The sequence below is a fragment of the Globicephala melas genome, chromosome 8, assembly GCF_963455315.2.
Source record: "Globicephala melas chromosome 8, mGloMel1.2, whole genome shotgun sequence".
Classification (NCBI taxonomy): domain Eukaryota; kingdom Metazoa; phylum Chordata; class Mammalia; order Artiodactyla; family Delphinidae; genus Globicephala; species Globicephala melas.
The window spans coordinates 107,895,974-107,919,016 of NC_083321.1; positions in this window are offsets into that span (position 1 = coordinate 107,895,974).

Genomic DNA, 23,043 nt, shown 5'->3' on the forward strand with positions numbered 1-23,043 from the left:
TGTGGACGTTCTGCCTCTTTTCCTATGCTTTAAATGCAATTCCAGTCTACCTCCTGAAATCGGTTTCCTGCAATTCTGCCCCGCTTTCAAGTCCTCTTGGCAGCCTTACTTCAGTATATTTTTGGACGATAGCTGTCATTTATAACTCTGCAGGTTTGTGAATTACAGTGCCCCTGAGCTCCTTTGTTCAACTCGCTTTCTTGTGAGCTGGCCGCAACACCGCAGGATTGCTTCAGGCCCTAATCTGGTTCCGGCACGACACGCTGAGACTTTGGTTAATTCCTATTCCGGATGGGAAATGAGAGTTAAATTTGCCCGTCCAGACACCTCCAGCTAGTCTCTCATTGGTTCTCCCTATTCCTGTTCATCTTCCGCAGAAATTGCAAACTGGGCCAAACAGGAGGTTAAAGGCACTGACTCTCCAAGTCGGGAGAGTGTTAGTAAAGCATCTGGAATGTTGCACCCGAGTACCAGGGGACGAGAACGGAGACATATTTGAACACGTCTCCCGATCACACGGTTGATCATACTCTGGGTTCCACATGCATGTTTTAGCTGAAGGAAGAATCCCTTAAACCTGGAGAGTTGAGACCCGTGGAATGGGTACCATGCAATATGACTTCAAAGGGTCTTCATTTGCTCGCCGAACCTCTCCAATCCTATCACTGCTGTGTTTATGCCCCTGTACACACGCTTGATTCCCTTTCGGAGACATAGCAATGCATAGGTTTTAAGATACTTACTAGTCAGGTACATTCTTAGGCGTTTAATATGGGGTGTTGAGTCCATTTCGTTGAGCAAGGAGTAGCTCTTGTCTATTCCATATTTGGCTTAAGGAACGTTATCTGTGCTCATTTCAATCTCTGGTTTTATGCAGCACCCCAACTCACCTTTCCCCTTAAGCAAGCATAAGTTGGTTTTCTAAATTTGAGACCGTGTTCTGTTTTTTAATCCAGTTCCTGTGTAGCCAAGTTTACATTCCATGTATTAGTGATATCTTATGATGTTTCTTTTTCTGTCTGACTTCTTTCAGTTAGAATCATCATACCTGAATGCACTCATCATGCTGTTACGGGCCTGATGACATAGATGTCATTGCTGAGTGATATTGCATTGTACGTAAGTACCACAACTTCTTCATCCATTTTTCACTTTCTGCGATATTGAACTTGTCCCGTAAACGAGGTTCTTGTAAACAGAGCCGTCCCAAACTTTGGGGTGGCTGTGTCTTTTTGATTTTCATTTCCCTAAGCTATAGGACCATAAGTGGAAGTGCCCTAGGCTCTGTTGCTTTGTTTTTTAGATGTTTCAGGAAACACCATACACTTCTCCCGAGTGGCTGTTGGCAATTTACATCCCGCCCATCAGCATAACAAGGCTCCCAGTTCTCCATGGCCTGTCCTGCCTTTCTGGATTTTACACTTTTTTCAGATGGCCCTTTTGACCGGGGGGAAGTGAGACTTCATTGTAGTGCAGATTTCCTTTGCAAGCTTGCTTGGTTGGCCAAAAAGGGCGTATGCGTTTTTTCCTGAATATATTCAGGAAAAAACGCATACGCCCTTTTTAGTCAAGTGCATCATTGTGGACGTTCTGTCTCTTTTCCTATGCTTTAAATGCAATTCCAGTCTACCTCCTGAAATCGGTTTCCTGCAATTCTGCCCCGCTTTCAAGTACTCTTGGCAGCCTTACTTCAGTATATTTTTGGACGATAGCTGTCATTTATAACTCTGCAGGTTTGTGAATTACAGTGCCCCTGAGCTCCTTTGTTCAACTCGCTTTCTTGTGAGCTGGCCGCAACACCGCAGGATTGCTTCAGGCCCTAATCTGGTTCCGGCACGGCACGTTGAGCCTTTGGTTAATTCCTCTTCCTGGTGGGAAATGAGAGTTAAATTTGCCCGTCCAGACACCTCCAGCTAGTCTCTCATTGGTTCTCCCTATTCCTGTTCATCTTCCGCAGAAATTGCAAACTGGGCCAAACAGGAGGTTAAAGGCACTGACTCTCCAAGTCGGGAGAGTGTTAGTAAAGCGTCTGGAATGTTGCACCCGAGTACCAGGGGATGAGAACGGAGTCATACTTGAAGACGTCTCCCGATCACACGGTTGATCATACTCTGGGTTCCACATGCATGTTTTAGCTGAAGGAAGAATCCCTTAAACCTGGAGAGTTGAGACCCGTGGAATGGGTACCATGCAATATGACTTCAAAGGGTCTTCATTTGCTCACCGAACCTCTCCAATCCTATCACTGCTGCGTTTATGCCCCTGTACACACGCTTGATTCTCTTTCGGAGACATAGCAATCCATAGGTTTTAAGATACTTACTAGTCAGGTACATTCTTAGGCGTTTAATATGGGGTGTTGAGTCCATTTCGTTGAGCAAGGAGTAGCTCCTGTCTATTCCATATTTGGCTTAAGGAACTTACTCTGTGCTCATTTCAATCTCTGGTTTTATGCAGCAACCCAACTCACCTTTCCCCTTAAGCAAGCATAAGTTGGTTTGCTAAATTTGAGACCCTGTTCTGTTTTGTAATCCAGTTCCTGTGTAGACACGTTTACATTCCATGTATTAGTGATATCTTATGATGTTTCTTTTTCTGTGTGACTTATTTCAGTTAGAATCATCATACCTGAATCCACTCATTATGCTGCTACGGGCCTGATGACATAGATGTCATTGCTGAGTGATATTGCATTGTACGTAAGTACCACAACTTCTTCATCCATTTTTCACTTTCTGCGATATTGAACTTGTACCGTAAACGAGGTTCTTGTAAACAGAGCCGTCCCAAACTTTGGGGTGGCTGTGTCTTTTTGATTTTCATTTCCCTAAGCTATAGGACCATAAGTGGAAGTGCCATAGGCTCTGTTGCTTTGTTTTCAGATGTTTCAGGAAACACATACACTTCTCCCCAGTGGCTGTTGGCAATTTACATCCCGCCCATCAGCATAACAAGGCTCCCAGTTCTCCATGGCCTGTCCTGCTTTTCTGGATTTTACACTTTTTTCAGATGGCCCTTTTGACCGGGGGCAAGTGAGACTTCATTGTAGTGCAGATTTCCTTTGCAAGCTTGCTTGGTTGGCCAAAAAGGGCGTATGCGTTTTTTCCTGAATATATTCAGGAAAAAACGCATACGCCCTTTTTGGCCAAGTGCATCATTGTGGACGTTCTGCCTCTTTTCCTATGCTTTAAATGCAATTCCAGTCTACCTCCTGAAATCGGTTTCCTGCAATTCTGCCCCGCTTTCAAGTCCTCTTGGCAGCCTTACTTCAGTATATTTTTGGACGATAGCTGTCATTTATAACTCTGCAGGTTTGTGAATTACAGTGCCCCTGAGCTCCTTTCTTCAACTCGCTTTCTTGTGAGCTGGCCGCAACACCGCAGGATTGCTTCAGGCCCTAATCTGGTTCCGGCACCGCACGCTGAGCCTTTGGTTAATTCCTCTTCCTGGTGGGAAATGAGAGTTAAATTTGCCCGTCCAGACACCTCCAGCTAGTCTCTCATTGGTTCTCCCTATTCCTGTTCATCTTCCGCAGAAATTGCAAACTGGGCCAAACAGGAGGTTAAAGGCACTGACTCTCCAAGTCGGGAGAGTGTTAGTAAAGCGTCTGGAATGTTGCACCCGAGTACCAGGGGACGAGAACGGAGTCATATTTGAAGACGTCTCCCGATCACACGGTTGATCATACTCTGGGTTCCACATGCATGTTTTAGCTGAAGGAAGAATCCCTTAAACCTGGAGAGTTGAGACCCGTGGAATGGGCACCATGCAATATGACTTCAAAGGGTCTTCATTTGCTCACCGAACCTCTCCAATCCTATCACTGCTGCGTTTATGCCCCTGTACACACGCTTGATTCCCTTTCGGAGACATAGCAATCCATAGGTTTTAAGATACTTACTAGACAGGTACATTCTTAGGCGTTTAATATGGGGTGTTGAGTCCATTTCGTTGAGCAAGGAGTAGCTCTTTTCTATTCTATTTTTGCTTAAGGAACTTTATCTGTGCTCATTTCAATCTCTGGTTTTATGCAGCACCCCAACTCACCTTTCCCCTTAAGCAAGCATAAGTTGGTTTTCTAAATTTGAGATCCTGTTCTGTTTTGTAATCCAGTTCCTGTGTAGCCAAGTTTACATTCCGTGTATTAGTGATATCTTATGATGTTTCTTTTTCTGTGTGACTTATTTCAGTTAGAATCATCATACCTGAATCCACTCATTATGCTGCTACGGGCCTGATGACATAGATGTCATTGCTGAGTGATATTGCATTGTACGTAAGTACCACAACTTCTTCATCCATTTTTCACTTTCTGCGATATTGAACTTGTCCCGTAAACGAGGTTCTTGTAAACAGAGCCGTCCCAAACTTTGGGGTGGCTGTGTCTTTTTGATTTTAATTTCCCTAAGCTATAGGACCATAAGTGGAAGTGCCCTAGGCTCTGTTGCTTTGTTTTTTAGATGTTTCAGGAAACACCATACACTTCTCCCGCGTGGCTTTTGGCAATTTACATCCCGCCCATCAGCATAACAGGCTCCCAGTTCTCCATGGCCTGTCCTGCCTTTCTGGATTTTACACTTTTTTCAGATGGCCCTTTTGACCGGGGGGAAGTGAGACTTCATTGTAGTGCAGATTTCCTTTGCAAGCTTGCTTGGTTGGCCAAAAAGGGCGTATGCGTTTTTTCCTGAATATATTCAGGAAAAAACGCATACGCCCTTTTTGGCCAAGTGCATCATTGTGGACGTTCTGCCTCTTTTCCTATGCTTTAAATGCAATTCCAGTCTACCTCCTGAAATCGGTTTCCTGCAATTCTGCCCCGCTTTCAAGTCCTCTTGGCAGCCTTACTTCAGTATATTTTTGGACGATAGCTGTCATTTATAACTCTGCAGGTTTGTGAATTACAGTGCCCCTGAGCTCCTTTGTTCAACTCGCTTTCTTGTGAGCTGGCCGCAACACCGCAGGATTGCTTCAGGCCCTAATCTGGTTCCGGCACGACACGCTGAGACTTTGGTTAATTCCTATTCCGGATGGGAAATGAGAGTTAAATTTGCCCGTCCAGACACCTCCAGCTAGTCTCTCATTGGTTCTCCCTATTCCTGTTCATCTTCCGCAGAAATTGCAAACTGGGCCAAACAGGAGGTTAAAGGCACTGACTCTCCAAGTCGGGAGAGTGTTAGTAAAGCGTCTGGAATGTTGCACCCGAGTACCAGGGGACGAGAACGGAGACATATTTGAACACGTCTCCCGATCACACGGTTGATCATACTCTGGGTTCCACATGCATGTTTTAGCTGAAGGAAGAATCCCTTAAACCTGGAGAGTTGAGACCCGTGGAATGGGTACCATGCAATATGACTTCAAAGGGTCTTCATTTGCTCGCCGAACCTCTCCAATCCTATCACTGCTGTGTTTATGCCCCTGTACACACGCTTGATTCCCTTTCGGAGACATAGCAATGCATAGGTTTTAAGATACTTACTAGTCAGGTACATTCTTAGGCGTTTAATATGGGGTGTTGAGTCCATTTCGTTGAGCAAGGAGTAGCTCTTGTCTATTCCATATTTGGCTTAAGGAACTTTATCTGTGCTCATTTCAATCTCTGGTTTTATGCAGCACCCCAACTCACCTTTCCCCTTAGGCAAGCATAAGTTGGTGTTCTAAATTTGAGACCCTGTTCTGTTTTGTAATCCAGTTCCTGTGTAGCCAAGTTTACATTCCGTGTATTAGTGATATCTTATGATGTTTCTATTTCTGTGTGACTTATTTCAGTTAGAATCATCATACCTGAATCCACTCATTATGCTGCTACGGGCCTGATGACATAGATGTCATTGCTGAGTGATATTGCATTGTACGTAAGTACCACAACTTCTTCATCCATTTTTCACTTTCTGCGATATTGAACTTGTCCCGTAAACGAGGTTCTTGTAAACAGAGCCGTCCCAAACTTTGGGGTGGCTGTGTCTTTTTGATTTTAATTTCCCTAAGCTATAGGACCATAAGTGGAAGTGCCCTAGGCTCTGTTGCTTTGTTTTTTAGATGTTTCAGGAAACACCATACACTTCTCCCGCGTGGCTTTTGGCAATTTACATCCCGCCCATCAGCATAACAGGCTCCCAGTTCTCCATGGCCTGTCCTGCCTTTCTGGATTTTACACTTTTTTCAGATGGCCCTTTTGACCGGGGGGAAGTGAGACTTCATTGTAGTGCAGATTTCCTTTGCAAGCTTGCTTGGTTGGCCAAAAAGGGCGTATGCGTTTTTTCCTGAATATATTCAGGAAAAAACGCATACGCCCTTTTTGGCCAAGTGCATCATTGTGGACGTTCTGCCTCTTTTCCTATGCTTTAAATGCAATTCCAGTCTACCTCCTGAAATCGGTTTCCTGCAATTCTGCCCCGCTTTCAAGTCCTCTTGGCAGCCTTACTTCAGTATATTTTTGGACGATAGCTGTCATTTATAACTCTGCAGGTTTGTGAATTACAGTGCCCCTGAGCTCCTTTGTTCAACTCGCTTTCTTGTGAGCTGGCCGCAACACCGCAGGATTGCTTCAGGCCCTAATCTGGTTCCGGCACGACACGCTGAGACTTTGGTTAATTCCTATTCCGGATGGGAAATGAGAGTTAAATTTGCCCGTCCAGACACCTCCAGCTAGTCTCTCATTGGTTCTCCCTATTCCTGTTCATCTTCCGCAGAAATTGCAAACTGGGCCAAACAGGAGGTTAAAGGCACTGACTCTCCAAGTCGGGAGAGTGTTAGTAAAGCGTCTGGAATGTTGCACCCGAGTACCAGGGGACGAGAACGGAGACATATTTGAACACGTCTCCCGATCACACGGTTGATCATACTCTGGGTTCCACATGCATGTTTTAGCTGAAGGAAGAATCCCTTAAACCTGGAGAGTTGAGACCCGTGGAATGGGTACCATGCAATATGACTTCAAAGGGTCTTCATTTGCTCGCCGAACCTCTCCAATCCTATCACTGCTGTGTTTATGCCCCTGTACACACGCTTGATTCCCTTTCGGAGACATAGCAATGCATAGGTTTTAAGATACTTACTAGTCAGGTACATTCTTAGGCGTTTAATATGGGGTGTTGAGTCCATTTCGTTGAGCAAGGAGTAGCTCTTGTCTATTCCATATTTGGCTTAAGGAACTTTATCTGTGCTCATTTCAATCTCTGGTTTTATGCAGCACCCCAACTCACCTTTCCCCTTAGGCAAGCATAAGTTGGTGTTCTAAATTTGAGACCCTGTTCTGTTTTGTAATCCAGTTCCTGTGTAGCCAAGTTTACATTCCGTGTATTAGTGATATCTTATGATGTTTCTATTTCTGTGTGACTTATTTCAGTTAGAATCATCATACCTGAATGCACTCATTATGCTGCTACGGGCCTGATGACATAGATGTCATTGCTGAGTGATATTGCATTGTACGTAAGTACCACAACTTCTTCATCCATTTTTCACTTTCTGCGATATTGAACTTGTCCCGTAAACGAGGTTCTTGTAAACAGAGCCGTCCCACACTTTGGGGTGGCTGTGTCTTTTTGATTTTCATTTCCCTAAGCTATAGGACCATAAGTGGAAGTGCCCTTGGCTCTGTTGCTTTGTTTTTTAGATGTTTCAGGAAACACCATACACTTCTCTCGAGTGGCTATTGGCAATTTACATCCCGCCCATCAGCATAACAAGGCTCCCAGTTCTCCATGGCCTGTCCTGCCTTTCTGGATTTTACACTTTTTTCAGATGGCCCTTTTGACCGGGGGGGAAGTGAGACTTCATTGTAGTGCAGATTTCCTTTGCAAGCTTGCATGGTTGGCCAAAAAGGGCGTATGCGTTTTTTCCTGAATATATTCAGGAAAAAACGCATACGCCCTTTTTGGCCAAGTGCATCATTGTGGACGTTCTGCCTCTTTTCCTATGCTTTAAATGCAATTCCAGTCTACCTCCTGAAATCGGTTTCCTGCAATTCTGCCCCGCTTTCAAGTCCTCTTGGCAGCCTTATTTCAGTATATTTTTGGACGATAGCTGTCATTTATAACTCTGCAGGTTTGTGAATTACAGTGCCCCTGAGCTCCTTTCTTCAACTCGCTTTCTTGTGAGCTGGCCGCAACACCGCAGGATTGCTTCAGGCCCTAATCTGGTTCTGGCACGGCACGCTGAGCCTTTGGTTAATTCCTCTTCCTGGTGGGAAATGAGAGTTAAATTTGCCCGTCCAGACACCTCTAGCTAGTCTCTCATTGGTGCTCCCTATTCCTGTTCATCTTCCGCAGAAATTGCAAACTGGGCCAAACAGGAGGTTAAAGGCACTGACTCTCCAAGTCTGGAGAGTGTTAGTAAAGCGTCTGGAATGTTGCACCTGAGTACCTGGGGACGAGAACGGAGTCATATTTGAAGACGTCTCCCGATCACACGGTTGATCATACTCTGGGTTCCACATGCATGCTTTAGCTGAAGGAAGAATCCCTTAAACCTGGAGAGTTGAGACCCGTGGAATGGGTACCATGCAATATGACTTCAAAGGGTCTTCATTTGCTCACCGAACCTCTCCAATCCTATCACTGCTGCGTTTATGCCCCTGTACACACGCTTGATTCCCTTTCGGAGACATAGCAATCCATAGGTTTTAAGATACTTACTAGTCAGGTACATTCTTAGGTGTTTAATATGGGGTGTTGAGTCCATTTCGTTGAGCAAGGAGTAGCTCTTGTCTATTCCATATTTGGCTTAAGGAACTTTATCTGTGCTCATTTCAATCTCTGGTTTTATGCAGCACCCCAACTCACCTTTCCCCTTAGGCAAGCATAAGTTGGTGTTCTAAATTTGAGACCCTGTTCTGTTTTGTAATCCAGTTCCTGTGTAGCCAAGTTTACATTCCGTGTATTAGTGATATCTTATGATGTTTCTATTTCTGTGTGACTTATTTCAGTTAGAATCATCATACCTGAATGCACTCATTATGCTGCTACGGGCCTGATGACATAGATGTCATTGCTGAGTGATATTGCATTGTACGTAAGTACCACAACTTCTTCATCCATTTTTCACTTTCTGCGATATTGAACTTGTCCCGTAAACGAGGTTCTTGTAAACAGAGCCGTCCCACACTTTGGGGTGGCTGTGTCTTTTTGATTTTCATTTCCCTAAGCTATAGGACCATAAGTGGAAGTGCCCTTGGCTCTGTTGCTTTGTTTTTTAGATGTTTCAGGAAACACCATACACTTCTCTCGACTGGCTATTGGCAATTTACATCCCGCCCATCAGCATAACAAGGCTCCCAGTTCTCCATGGCCTGTCCTGCCTTTCTGGATTTTACACTTTTTTCAGATGGCCCTTTTGACCGGGGGGGGGGGGGGGGGGGTGGGGGGGGGGAGTGAGACTTCATTGTAGTGCAGATTTCCTTTGCAAGCTTGCTTGGTTGGCCAAAAAGGGCGTATGCGTTTTTTCCTGAATATATTCAGGAAAAAACGCATACGCCCTTTTTGGCCAAGTGCATCATTGTGGACGTTCTGCCTCTTTTCCTATGCTTTAAATGCAATTCCAGTCTACCTCCTGAAATCGGTTTCCTGCAATTCTGCCCCACTTTCAAGTCCTCTTGGCAGCCTTACTTCAGTATATTTTTGGACGATAGCTGTCATTTATAACTCTGCAGGTTTGTGAATTACAGTGCCCCTGAGCTCCTTTCTTCAACTCGCTTTCTTGTGAGCTGGCCGCAACACCGCAGGATTGCTTCAGGCCCTAATCTGGTTCTGGCACGGCACGCTGAGCCTTTGGTTAATTCCTCTTCCTGGTGGGAAATGAGAGTTAAATTTGCCCGTCCAGACACCTCTAGCTAGTCTCTCATTGGTGCTCCCTATTCCTGTTCACCTTCCGCAGAAATTGCAAACTGGGCCAAACAGGAGGTTAAAGGCACTGACTCTCCAAGTCTGGAGAGTGTTAGTAAAGCGTCTGGAATGTTGCACCCGAGTACCTGGGGACGAGAACGGAGTCATATTTGAACACATCTCCCGATCACACGGTTGATCATACTCTGGGTTCCACATGCATGCTTTAGCTGAAGGAAGAATCCCTTAAACCTGGAGAGTTGAGACCCGTGGAATGGGTACCATGCAATATGACTTCAAAGGGTCTTCATTTGCTCACCGAACCTCTCCAATCCTATCACTGCTGCGTTTATGCCCCTGTACACACGCTTGATTCCCTTTCGGAGACATAGCAATCCATAGGTTTTAAGATACTTACTAGTCAGGTACATTCTTAGGTGTTTAATATGGGGTGTTGAGTCCATTTCGTTGAGCAAGGAGTAGCCCTTGTCTATTACATATTTGGCTTAAGGAACTTACTCTGTGCTCATTTCAATCTCTGGTTTTATGCAGCACCCCAACTCACCTTTCCCCTTAAGCAAGCATAAGTTGGTTTTCTAAATTTGAGACCCTGTTCTGTTTTGTAATCCAGTTCCTGTGTAGCCAAGTTTACATTCTGTGTATTAGTGATATCTTATGATGTTTCTATTTCTGTGTGACTTATTTCAGTTAGAATCATCATACCTGAATCCACTCATTATGCTGCTACGCGCCTGATGACATAGATGTCATTGCTGAGTGATATTGCATTGTACGTAAGTACCACAACTTCTTCATCCATTTTTCACTTTCTGCGATATTGAACTTGTACCGTAAACGAGGTTCTTGTAAACAGAGCCGTCCCAAACTTTGGGGTGGCTGTGTCTTTTTGATTTTAATTTCCCTAAGCTATAGGACCATAAGTGGAAGTGCCCTAGGCTCTGTTGCTTTGTTTTTTAGATGTTTCAGGAAACACCATACACTTCTCCCGCGTGGCTTTTGGCAATTTACATCCCGCCCATCAGCATAACAGGCTCCCAGTTCTCCATGGCCTGTCCTGCCTTTCTGGATTTTACACTTTTTTCAGACGGCCCTTTTGACCGGGGGGAAGTGAGACTTCATTGTAGTGCAGATTTCCTTTGCAAGCTTGCTTGGTTGGCCAAAAAGGGCGTATGCGTTTTTTCCTGAATATATTCAGGAAAAAACGCATACGCCCTTTTTGGCCAAGTGCATCATTGTGGACGTTCTGCCTCTTTTCCTATGCTTTAAATGCAATTCCAGTCTACCTCCTGAAATCGGTTTCCTGCAATTCTGCCCCGCTTTCAAGTCCTCTTGGCAGCCTTACTTCAGTATATTTTTGGACGATAGCTGTCATTTATAACTCTGCAGGTTTGTGAATTACAGTGCCCCTGAGCTCCTTTGTTCAACTCGCTTTCTTGTGAGCTGGCCGCAACACCGCAGGATTGCTTCAGGCCCTAATCTGGTTCCGGCACGACACGCTGAGACTTTGGTTAATTCCTCTTCCTGATGGGAAATGAGAGTTAAATTTGCCCGTCCAGACACCTCCAGCTAGTCTCTCATTGGTTCTCCCTATTCCTGTTCATCTTCCGCAGAAATTGCAAACTGGGCCAAACAGGAGGTTAAAGGCACTGACTCTCCAAGTCGGGAGAGTGTTAGTAAAGCGTCTGGAATGTTGCACCCGAGTACCAGGGGACGAGAATGGAGACATATTTGAAGACGTCTCCCGATCACACGGTTGATCATACTCTGGGTTCCACATGCATGTTTTAGCTGAAGGAAGAATCCCTTAAACCTGGAGAGTTGAGACCCGTGGAATGGGTACCATGCAATATGACTTCAAAGGGTCTTCATTTGCTCGCCGAACCTCTCCAATCCTATCACTGCTGTGTTTATGCCCCTGTACACACGCTTGATTCCCTTTCGGAGACATAGCAATGCATAGGTTTTAAGATACTTACTAGTCAGGTACATTCTTAGGCGTTTAATATGGGGTGTTGAGTCCATTTCGTTGAGCAAGGAGTAGCTCTTGTCTATTCCATATTTGGCTTAAGGAACTTACTCTGTGCTCCTTTCAATGTCTGGTTTTATGCAGCACCCCAACTCACCTTTCCCCTTAAGCAAGCATAAGTTGGTTTTCTAAATTTGAGACCGTGTTCTGTTTTTTAATCCAGTTCCTGTGTAGCCAAGTTTACATTCCATGTATTAGTGATATCTTATGATGTTTCTTTTTCTGTGTGACTTCTTTCAGTTAGAATCATCATACCTGAATGCACTCATTATGCTGTTACGGGCCTGATGACATAGATGTCATTGCTGAGTGATATTGCATTGTACGTAAGTACCACAACTTCTTCATCCATTTTTCACTTTCTGCGATATTGAACTTGTACCGTAAACGAGGTTCTTGTAAACAGAGCCGTCCCAAACTTTGGGGTGGCTGTGTCTTTTTGATTTTCATTTCCCTAAGCTATAGGACCATAAGTGGAAGTGCCCTAGGCTCTGTTGCTTTGTTTTTTAGATGTTTCAGGAAACACCATACACTTCTCCCGAGTGGCTGTTGGCAATTTACATCCCGCCCATCAGCATAACAAGGCTCCCAGTTCTCCATGGCCTGTCCTGCCTTTCTGGATTTTACACTTTTTTCAGATGGCCCTTTTGACCGGGGGCAAGTGAGACTTCATTGTAGTGCAGATTTCCTTTGCAAGCTTGCTTGGTTGGCCAAAAAGGGCGTATGCGTTTTTTCCTGAATATATTCAGGAAAAAACGCATACGCCCTTTTTAGTCAAGTGCATCATTGTGGACGTTCTGCCTCTTTTCCTATGCTTTAAATGCAATTCCAGTCTACCTCCTGAAATCGGTTTCCTGCAATTCTGCCCCGCTTTCAAGTACTCTTGGCAGCCTTACTTCAGTATATTTTTGGACGATAGCTGTCATTTATAACTCTGCAGGTTTGTGAATTACAGTGCCCCTGAGCTCCTTTCTTCAACTCGCTTTCTTGTGAGCTGGCCGCAACACCGCAGGATTGCTTCAGGCCCTAATCTGGTTCCGGCACGGCACGCTGAGCCTTTGGTTAATTCCTCTTCCTGGTGGGAAATGAGAGTTAAATTTGCCCGTCCAGACACCTCCAGCTAGTCTCTCATTGGTTCTCCCTATTCCTGTTCATCTTCCGCAGAAATTGCAAACTGGGCCAAACAGGAGGTTAAAGGCACTGACTCTCCAAGTCGGGAGAGTGTTAGTAAAGCGTCTGGAATGTTGCACCCGAGTACCAGGGGACGAGAACGGAGTCATATTTGAAGACGTCTCCCGATCACACGGTTGATCATACTCTGGGTTCCACATGCATGTTTTAGCTGAAGGAAGAATCCCTTAAACCTGGAGAGTTGAGACCCGTGGAATGGGTACCATGCAATATGACTTCAAAGGGTCTTCATTTGCTCACCGAACCTCTCCAATCCTATCACTGCTGCGTTTATGCCCCTGTACACACGCTTGATTCCCTTTCGGAGACATAGCAATCCATAGGTTTTAAGATACTTACTAGACAGGTACATTCTTAGGCGTTTAATATGGGGTGTTGAGTCCATTTCGTTGAGCAAGGAGTAGCTCTTTTCTATTCTATTTTTGCTTAAGGAACTTTATCTGTGCTCATTTCAATCTCTGGTTTTATGCAGCACCCCAACTCACCTTTCCCCTTAAGCAAGCATAAGTTGGTTTTCTAAATTTGAGATCCTGTTCTGTTTTGTAATCCAGTTCCTGTGTAGCCAAGTTTACATTCCGTGTATTAGTGATATCTTATGATGTTTCTTTTTCTGTGTGACTTATTTCAGTTAGAATCATCATACCTGAATCCACTCATTATGCTGCTACGGGCCTGATGACATAGATGTCATTGCTGAGTGATATTGCATTGTACGTAAGTACCACAACTTCTTCATCCATTTTTCACTTTCTGCGATATTGAACTTGTCCCGTAAACGAGGTTCTTGTAAACAGAGCCGTCCCACACTTTGGGGTGGCTGTGTCTTTTTGATTTTAATTTCCCTAAGCTATAGGACCATAAGTGGAAGTGCCCTAGGCTCTGTTGCTTTGTTTTTTAGATGTTTCAGGAAACACCATACACTTCTCCCGCGTGGCTTTTGGCAATTTACATCCCGCCCATCAGCATAACAGGCTCCCAGTTCTCCATGGCCTGTCCTGCCTTTCTGGATTTTACACTTTTTTCAGATGGCCCTTTTGACCGGGGGGAAGTGAGACTTCATTGTAGTGCAGATTTCCTTTGCAAGCTTGCTTGGTTGGCCAAAAAGGGCGTATGCGTTTTTTCCTGAATATATTCAGGAAAAAACGCATACGCCCTTTTTGGCCAAGTGCATCATTGTGGACGTTCTGCCTCTTTTCCTATGCTTTAAATGCAATTCCAGTCTACCTCCTGAAATCGGTTTCCTGCAATTCTGCCCCGCTTTCAAGTCCTCTTGGCAGCCTTACTTCAGTATATTTTTGGACGATAGCTGTCATTTATAACTCTGCAGGTTTGTGAATTACAGTGCCCCTGAGCTCCTTTGTTCAACTCGCTTTCTTGTGAGCTGGCCGCAACACCGCAGGATTGCTTCAGGCCCTAATCTGGTTCCGGCACGACACGCTGAGACTTTGGTTAATTCCTATTCCGGATGGGAAATGAGAGTTAAATTTGCCCGTCCAGACACCTCCAGCTAGTCTCTCATTGGTTCTCCCTATTCCTGTTCATCTTCCGCAGAAATTGCAAACTGGGCCAAACAGGAGGTTAAAGGCACTGACTCTCCAAGTCGGGAGAGTGTTAGTAAAGCATCTGGAATGTTGCACCCGAGTACCAGGGGACGAGAACGGAGACATATTTGAACACGTCTCCCGATCACACGGTTGATCATACTCTGGGTTCCACATGCATGTTTTAGCTGAAGGAAGAATCCCTTAAACCTGGAGAGTTGAGACCCGTGGAATGGGTACCATGCAATATGACTTCAAAGGGTCTTCATTTGCTCGCCGAACCTCTCCAATCCTATCACTGCTGTGTTTATGCCCCTGTACACACGCTTGATTCCCTTTCGGAGACATAGCAATGCATAGGTTTTAAGATACTTACTAGTCAGGTACATTCTTAGGCGTTTAATATGGGGTGTTGAGTCCATTTCGTTGAGCAAGGAGTAGCTCTTGTCTATTCCATATTTGGCTTAAGGAACGTTATCTGTGCTCATTTCAATCTCTGGTTTTATGCAGCACCCCAACTCACCTTTCCCCTTAAGCAAGCATAAGTTGGTTTTCTAAATTTGAGACCGTGTTCTGTTTTTTAATCCAGTTCCTGTGTAGCCAAGTTTACATTCCATGTATTAGTGATATCTTATGATGTTTCTTTTTCTGTCTGACTTCTTTCAGTTAGAATCATCATACCTGAATGCACTCATCATGCTGTTACGGGCCTGATGACATAGATGTCATTGCTGAGTGATATTGCATTGTACGTAAGTACCACAACTTCTTCATCCATTTTTCACTTTCTGCGATATTGAACTTGTCCCGTAAACGAGGTTCTTGTAAACAGAGCCGTCCCAAACTTTGGGGTGGCTGTGTCTTTTTGATTTTCATTTCCCTAAGCTATAGGACCATAAGTGGAAGTGCCCTAGGCTCTGTTGCTTTGTTTTTTAGATGTTTCAGGAAACACCATACACTTCTCCCGAGTGGCTGTTGGCAATTTACATCCCGCCCATCAGCATAACAAGGCTCCCAGTTCTCCATGGCCTGTCCTGCCTTTCTGGATTTTACACTTTTTTCAGATGGCCCTTTTGACCGGGGGGAAGTGAGACTTCATTGTAGTGCAGATTTCCTTTGCAAGCTTGCTTGGTTGGCCAAAAAGGGCGTATGCGTTTTTTCCTGAATATATTCAGGAAAAAACGCATACGCCCTTTTTAGTCAAGTGCATCATTGTGGACGTTCTGTCTCTTTTCCTATGCTTTAAATGCAATTCCAGTCTACCTCCTGAAATCGGTTTCCTGCAATTCTGCCCCGCTTTCAAGTACTCTTGGCAGCCTTACTTCAGTATATTTTTGGACGATAGCTGTCATTTATAACTCTGCAGGTTTGTGAATTACAGTGCCCCTGAGCTCCTTTGTTCAACTCGCTTTCTTGTGAGCTGGCCGCAACACCGCAGGATTGCTTCAGGCCCTAATCTGGTTCCGGCACGGCACGTTGAGCCTTTGGTTAATTCCTCTTCCTGGTGGGAAATGAGAGTTAAATTTGCCCGTCCAGACACCTCCAGCTAGTCTCTCATTGGTTCTCCCTATTCCTGTTCATCTTCCGCAGAAATTGCAAACTGGGCCAAACAGGAGGTTAAAGGCACTGACTCTCCAAGTCGGGAGAGTGTTAGTAAAGCGTCTGGAATGTTGCACCCGAGTACCAGGGGATGAGAACGGAGTCATACTTGAAGACGTCTCCCGATCACACGGTTGATCATACTCTGGGTTCCACATGCATGTTTTAGCTGAAGGAAGAATCCCTTAAACCTGGAGAGTTGAGACCCGTGGAATGGGTACCATGCAATATGACTTCAAAGGGTCTTCATTTGCTCACCGAACCTCTCCAATCCTATCACTGCTGCGTTTATGCCCCTGTACACACGCTTGATTCTCTTTCGGAGACATAGCAATCCATAGGTTTTAAGATACTTACTAGTCAGGTACATTCTTAGGCGTTTAATATGGGGTGTTGAGTCCATTTCGTTGAGCAAGGAGTAGCTCCTGTCTATTCCATATTTGGCTTAAGGAACTTACTCTGTGCTCATTTCAATCTCTGGTTTTATGCAGCAACCCAACTCACCTTTCCCCTTAAGCAAGCATAAGTTGGTTTGCTAAATTTGAGACCCTGTTCTGTTTTGTAATCCAGTTCCTGTGTAGACACGTTTACATTCCATGTATTAGTGATATCTTATGATGTTTCTTTTTCTGTGTGACTTATTTCAGTTAGAATCATCATACCTGAATCCACTCATTATGCTGCTACGGGCCTGATGACATAGATGTCATTGCTGAGTGATATTGCATTGTACGTAAGTACCACAACTTCTTCATCCATTTTTCACTTTCTGCGATATTGAACTTGTACCGTAAACGAGGTTCTTGTAAACAGAGCCGTCCCAAACTTTGGGGTGGCTGTGTCTTTTTGATTTTCATTTCCCTAAGCTATAGGACCATAAGTGGAAGTGCCATAGGCTCTGTTGCTTTGTTTTCAGATGTTTCAGGAAACACATACACTTCTCCCCAGTGGCTGTTGGCAATTTACATCCCGCCCATCAGCATAACAAGGCTCCCAGTTCTCCATGGCCTGTCCTGCTTTTCTGGATTTTACACTTTTTTCAGATGGCCCTTTTGACCGGGGGCAAGTGAGACTTCATTGTAGTGCAGATTTCCTTTGCAAGCTTGCTTGGTTGGCCAAAAAGGGCGTATGCGTTTTTTCCTGAATATATTCAGGAAAAAACGCATACGCCCTTTTTGGCCAAGTGCATCATTGTGGACGTTCTGCCTCTTTTCCTATGCTTTAAATGCAATTCCAGTCTACCTCCTGAAATCGGTTTCCTGCAATTCTGCCCCGCTTTCAAGTCCTCTTGGCAGCCTTACTTCAGTATATTTTTGGACGATAGCTGTCATTTATAACTCTGCAGGTTTGTGAATTACAGTGCCCCTGAGCTCCTTTCTTCAACTCGCTTTCTTGTGAGCTGGCCGCAACACCGCAGGATTGCTTCAGGCCCTAATCTGGTTCCGGCACCGCACGCTGAGCCTTTGGTTAATTCCTCTTCCTGGTGGGAAATGAGAGTTAAATTTGCCCGTCCAGACACCTCCAGCTAGTCTCTCATTGGTTCTCCCTATTCCTGTTCATCTTCCGCAGAAATTGCAAACTGGGCCAAACAGGAGGTTAAAGGCACTGACTCTCCAAGTCGGGAGAGTGTTAGTAAAGCGTCTGGAATGTTGCACCCGAGTACCAGGGGACGAGAACGGAGTCATATTTGAAGACGTCTCCCGATCACACGGTTGATCATACTCTGGGTTCCACATGCATGTTTTAGCTGAAGGAAGAATCCCTTAAACCTGGAGAGTTGAGACCCGTGGAATGGGCACCATGCAATATGACTTCAAAGGGTCTTCATTTGCTCACCGAACCTCTCCAATCCTATCACTGCTGCGTTTATGCCCCTGTACACACGCTTGATTCCCTTTCGGAGACATAGCAATCCATAGGTTTTAAGATACTTACTAGACAGGTACATTCTTAGGCGTTTAATATGGGGTGTTGAGTCCATTTCGTTGAGCAAGGAGTAGCTCTTTTCTATTCTATTTTTGCTTAAGGAACTTTATCTGTGCTCATTTCAATCTCTGGTTTTATGCAGCACCCCAACTCACCTTTCCCCTTAAGCAAGCATAAGTTGGTTTTCTAAATTTGAGATCCTGTTCTGTTTTGTAATCCAGTTCCTGTGTAGCCAAGTTTACATTCCGTGTATTAGTGATATCTTATGATGTTTCTTTTTCTGTGTGACTTATTTCAGTTAGAATCATCATACCTGAATCCACTCATTATGCTGCTACGGGCCTGATGACATAGATGTCATTGCTGAGTGATATTGCATTGTACGTAAGTACCACAACTTCTTCATCCATTTTTCACTTTCTGCGATATTGAACTTGTCCCGTAAACGAGGTTCTTGTAAACAGAGCCGTCCCAAACTTTGGGGTGGCTGTGTCTTTTTGATTTTAATTTCCCTAAGCTATAGGACCATAAGTGGAAGTGCCCTAGGCTCTGTTGCTTTGTTTTTTAGATGTTTCAGGAAACACCATACACTTCTCCCGCGTGGCTTTTGGCAATTTACATCCCGCCCATCAGCATAACAGGCTCCCAGTTCTCCATGGCCTGTCCTGCCTTTCTGGATTTTACACTTTTTTCAGATGGCCCTTTTGACCGGGGGGAAGTGAGACTTCATTGTAGTGCAGATTTCCTTTGCAAGCTTGCTTGGTTGGCCAAAAAGGGCGTATGCGTTTTTTCCTGAATATATTCAGGAAAAAACGCATACGCCCTTTTTGGCCAAGTGCATCATTGTGGACGTTCTGCCTCTTTTCCTATGCTTTAAATGCAATTCCAGTCTACCTCCTGAAATCGGTTTCCTGCAATTCTGCCCCGCTTTCAAGTCCTCTTGGCAGCCTTACTTCAGTATATTTTTGGACGATAGCTGTCATTTATAACTCTGCAGGTTTGTGAATTACAGTGCCCCTGAGCTCCTTTGTTCAACTCGCTTTCTTGTGAGCTGGCCGCAACACCGCAGGATTGCTTCAGGCCCTAATCTGGTTCCGGCACGACACGCTGAGACTTTGGTTAATTCCTATTCCGGATGGGAAATGAGAGTTAAATTTGCCCGTCCAGACACCTCCAGCTAGTCTCTCATTGGTTCTCCCTATTCCTGTTCATCTTCCGCAGAAATTGCAAACTGGGCCAAACAGGAGGTTAAAGGCACTGACTCTCCAAGTCGGGAGAGTGTTAGTAAAGCGTCTGGAATGTTGCACCCGAGTACCAGGGGACGAGAACGGAGACATATTTGAACACGTCTCCCGATCACACGGTTGATCATACTCTGGGTTCCACATGCATGTTTTAGCTGAAGGAAGAATCCCTTAAACCTGGAGAGTTGAGACCCGTGGAATGGGTACCATGCAATATGACTTCAAAGGGTCTTCATTTGCTCGCCGAACCTCTCCAATCCTATCACTGCTGTGTTTATGCCCCTGTACACACGCTTGATTCCCTTTCGGAGACATAGCAATGCATAGGTTTTAAGATACTTACTAGTCAGGTACATTCTTAGGCGTTTAATATGGGGTGTTGAGTCCATTTCGTTGAGCAAGGAGTAGCTCTTGTCTATTCCATATTTGGCTTAAGGAACTTTATCTGTGCTCATTTCAATCTCTGGTTTTATGCAGCACCCCAACTCACCTTTCCCCTTAGGCAAGCATAAGTTGGTGTTCTAAATTTGAGACCCTGTTCTGTTTTGTAATCCAGTTCCTGTGTAGCCAAGTTTACATTCCGTGTATTAGTGATATCTTATGATGTTTCTATTTCTGTGTGACTTATTTCAGTTAGAATCATCATACCTGAATCCACTCATTATGCTGCTACGGGCCTGATGACATAGATGTCATTGCTGAGTGATATTGCATTGTACGTAAGTACCACAACTTCTTCATCCATTTTTCACTTTCTGCGATATTGAACTTGTCCCGTAAACGAGGTTCTTGTAAACAGAGCCGTCCCAAACTTTGGGGTGGCTGTGTCTTTTTGATTTTAATTTCCCTAAGCTATAGGACCATAAGTGGAAGTGCCCTAGGCTCTGTTGCTTTGTTTTTTAGATGTTTCAGGAAACACCATACACTTCTCCCGCGTGGCTTTTGGCAATTTACATCCCGCCCATCAGCATAACAGGCTCCCAGTTCTCCATGGCCTGTCCTGCCTTTCTGGATTTTACACTTTTTTCAGATGGCCCTTTTGACCGGGGGGAAGTGAGACTTCATTGTAGTGCAGATTTCCTTTGCAAGCTTGCTTGGTTGGCCAAAAAGGGCGTATGCGTTTTTTCCTGAATATATTCAGGAAAAAACGCATACGCCCTTTTTGGCCAAGTGCATCATTGTGGACGTTCTGCCTCTTTTCCTATGCTTTAAATGCAATTCCAGTCTACCTCCTGAAATCGGTTTCCTGCAATTCTGCCCCGCTTTCAAGTCCTCTTGGCAGCCTTACTTCAGTATATTTTTGGACGATAGCTGTCATTTATAACTCTGCAGGTTTGTGAATTACAGTGCCCCTGAGCTCCTTTGTTCAACTCGCTTTCTTGTGAGCTGGCCGCAACACCGCAGGATTGCTTCAGGCCCTAATCTGGTTCCGGCACGACACGCTGAGACTTTGGTTAATTCCTATTCCGGATGGGAAATGAGAGTTAAATTTGCCCGTCCAGACACCTCCAGCTAGTCTCTCATTGGTTCTCCCTATTCCTGTTCATCTTCCGCAGAAATTGCAAACTGGGCCAAACAGGAGGTTAAAGGCACTGACTCTCCAAGTCGGGAGAGTGTTAGTAAAGCGTCTGGAATGTTGCACCCGAGTACCAGGGGACGAGAACGGAGACATATTTGAACACGTCTCCCGATCACACGGTTGATCATACTCTGGGTTCCACATGCATGTTTTAGCTGAAGGAAGAATCCCTTAAACCTGGAGAGTTGAGACCCGTGGAATGGGTACCATGCAATATGACTTCAAAGGGTCTTCATTTGCTCGCCGAACCTCTCCAATCCTATCACTGCTGTGTTTATGCCCCTGTACACACGCTTGATTCCCTTTCGGAGACATAGCAATGCATAGGTTTTAAGATACTTACTAGTCAGGTACATTCTTAGGCGTTTAATATGGGGTGTTGAGTCCATTTCGTTGAGCAAGGAGTAGCTCTTGTCTATTCCATATTTGGCTTAAGGAACTTTATCTGTGCTCATTTCAATCTCTGGTTTTATGCAGCACCCCAACTCACCTTTCCCCTTAGGCAAGCATAAGTTGGTGTTCTAAATTTGAGACCCTGTTCTGTTTTGTAATCCAGTTCCTGTGTAGCCAAGTTTACATTCCGTGTATTAGTGATATCTTATGATGTTTCTATTTCTGTGTGACTTATTTCAGTTAGAATCATCATACCTGAATGCACTCATTATGCTGCTACGGGCCTGATGACATAGATGTCATTGCTGAGTGATATTGCATTGTACGTAAGTACCACAACTTCTTCATCCATTTTTCACTTTCTGCGATATTGAACTTGTCCCGTAAACGAGGTTCTTGTAAACAGAGCCGTCCCACACTTTGGGGTGGCTGTGTCTTTTTGATTTTCATTTCCCTAAGCTATAGGACCATAAGTGGAAGTGCCCTTGGCTCTGTTGCTTTGTTTTTTAGATGTTTCAGGAAACACCATACACTTCTCTCGAGTGGCTATTGGCAATTTACATCCCGCCCATCAGCATAACAAGGCTCCCAGTTCTCCATGGCCTGTCCTGCCTTTCTGGATTTTACACTTTTTTCAGATGGCCCTTTTGACCGGGGGGGAAGTGAGACTTCATTGTAGTGCAGATTTCCTTTGCAAGCTTGCATGGTTGGCCAAAAAGGGCGTATGCGTTTTTTCCTGAATATATTCAGGAAAAAACGCATACGCCCTTTTTGGCCAAGTGCATCATTGTGGACGTTCTGCCTCTTTTCCTATGCTTTAAATGCAATTCCAGTCTACCTCCTGAAATCGGTTTCCTGCAATTCTGCCCCGCTTTCAAGTCCTCTTGGCAGCCTTATTTCAGTATATTTTTGGACGATAGCTGTCATTTATAACTCTGCAGGTTTGTGAATTACAGTGCCCCTGAGCTCCTTTCTTCAACTCGCTTTCTTGTGAGCTGGCCGCAACACCGCAGGATTGCTTCAGGCCCTAATCTGGTTCTGGCACGGCACGCTGAGCCTTTGGTTAATTCCTCTTCCTGGTGGGAAATGAGAGTTAAATTTGCCCGTCCAGACACCTCTAGCTAGTCTCTCATTGGTGCTCCCTATTCCTGTTCATCTTCCGCAGAAATTGCAAACTGGGCCAAACAGGAGGTTAAAGGCACTGACTCTCCAAGTCTGGAGAGTGTTAGTAAAGCGTCTGGAATGTTGCACCTGAGTACCTGGGGACGAGAACGGAGTCATATTTGAAGACGTCTCCCGATCACACGGTTGATCATACTCTGGGTTCCACATGCATGCTTTAGCTGAAGGAAGAATCCCTTAAACCTGGAGAGTTGAGACCCGTGGAATGGGTACCATGCAATATGACTTCAAAGGGTCTTCATTTGCTCACCGAACCTCTCCAATCCTATCACTGCTGCGTTTATGCCCCTGTACACACGCTTGATTCCCTTTCGGAGACATAGCAATCCATAGGTTTTAAGATACTTACTAGTCAGGTACATTCTTAGGTGTTTAATATGGGGTGTTGAGTCCATTTCGTTGAGCAAGGAGTAGCTCTTGTCTATTCCATATTTGGCTTAAGGAACTTTATCTGTGCTCATTTCAATCTCTGGTTTTATGCAGCACCCCAACTCACCTTTCCCCTTAGGCAAGCATA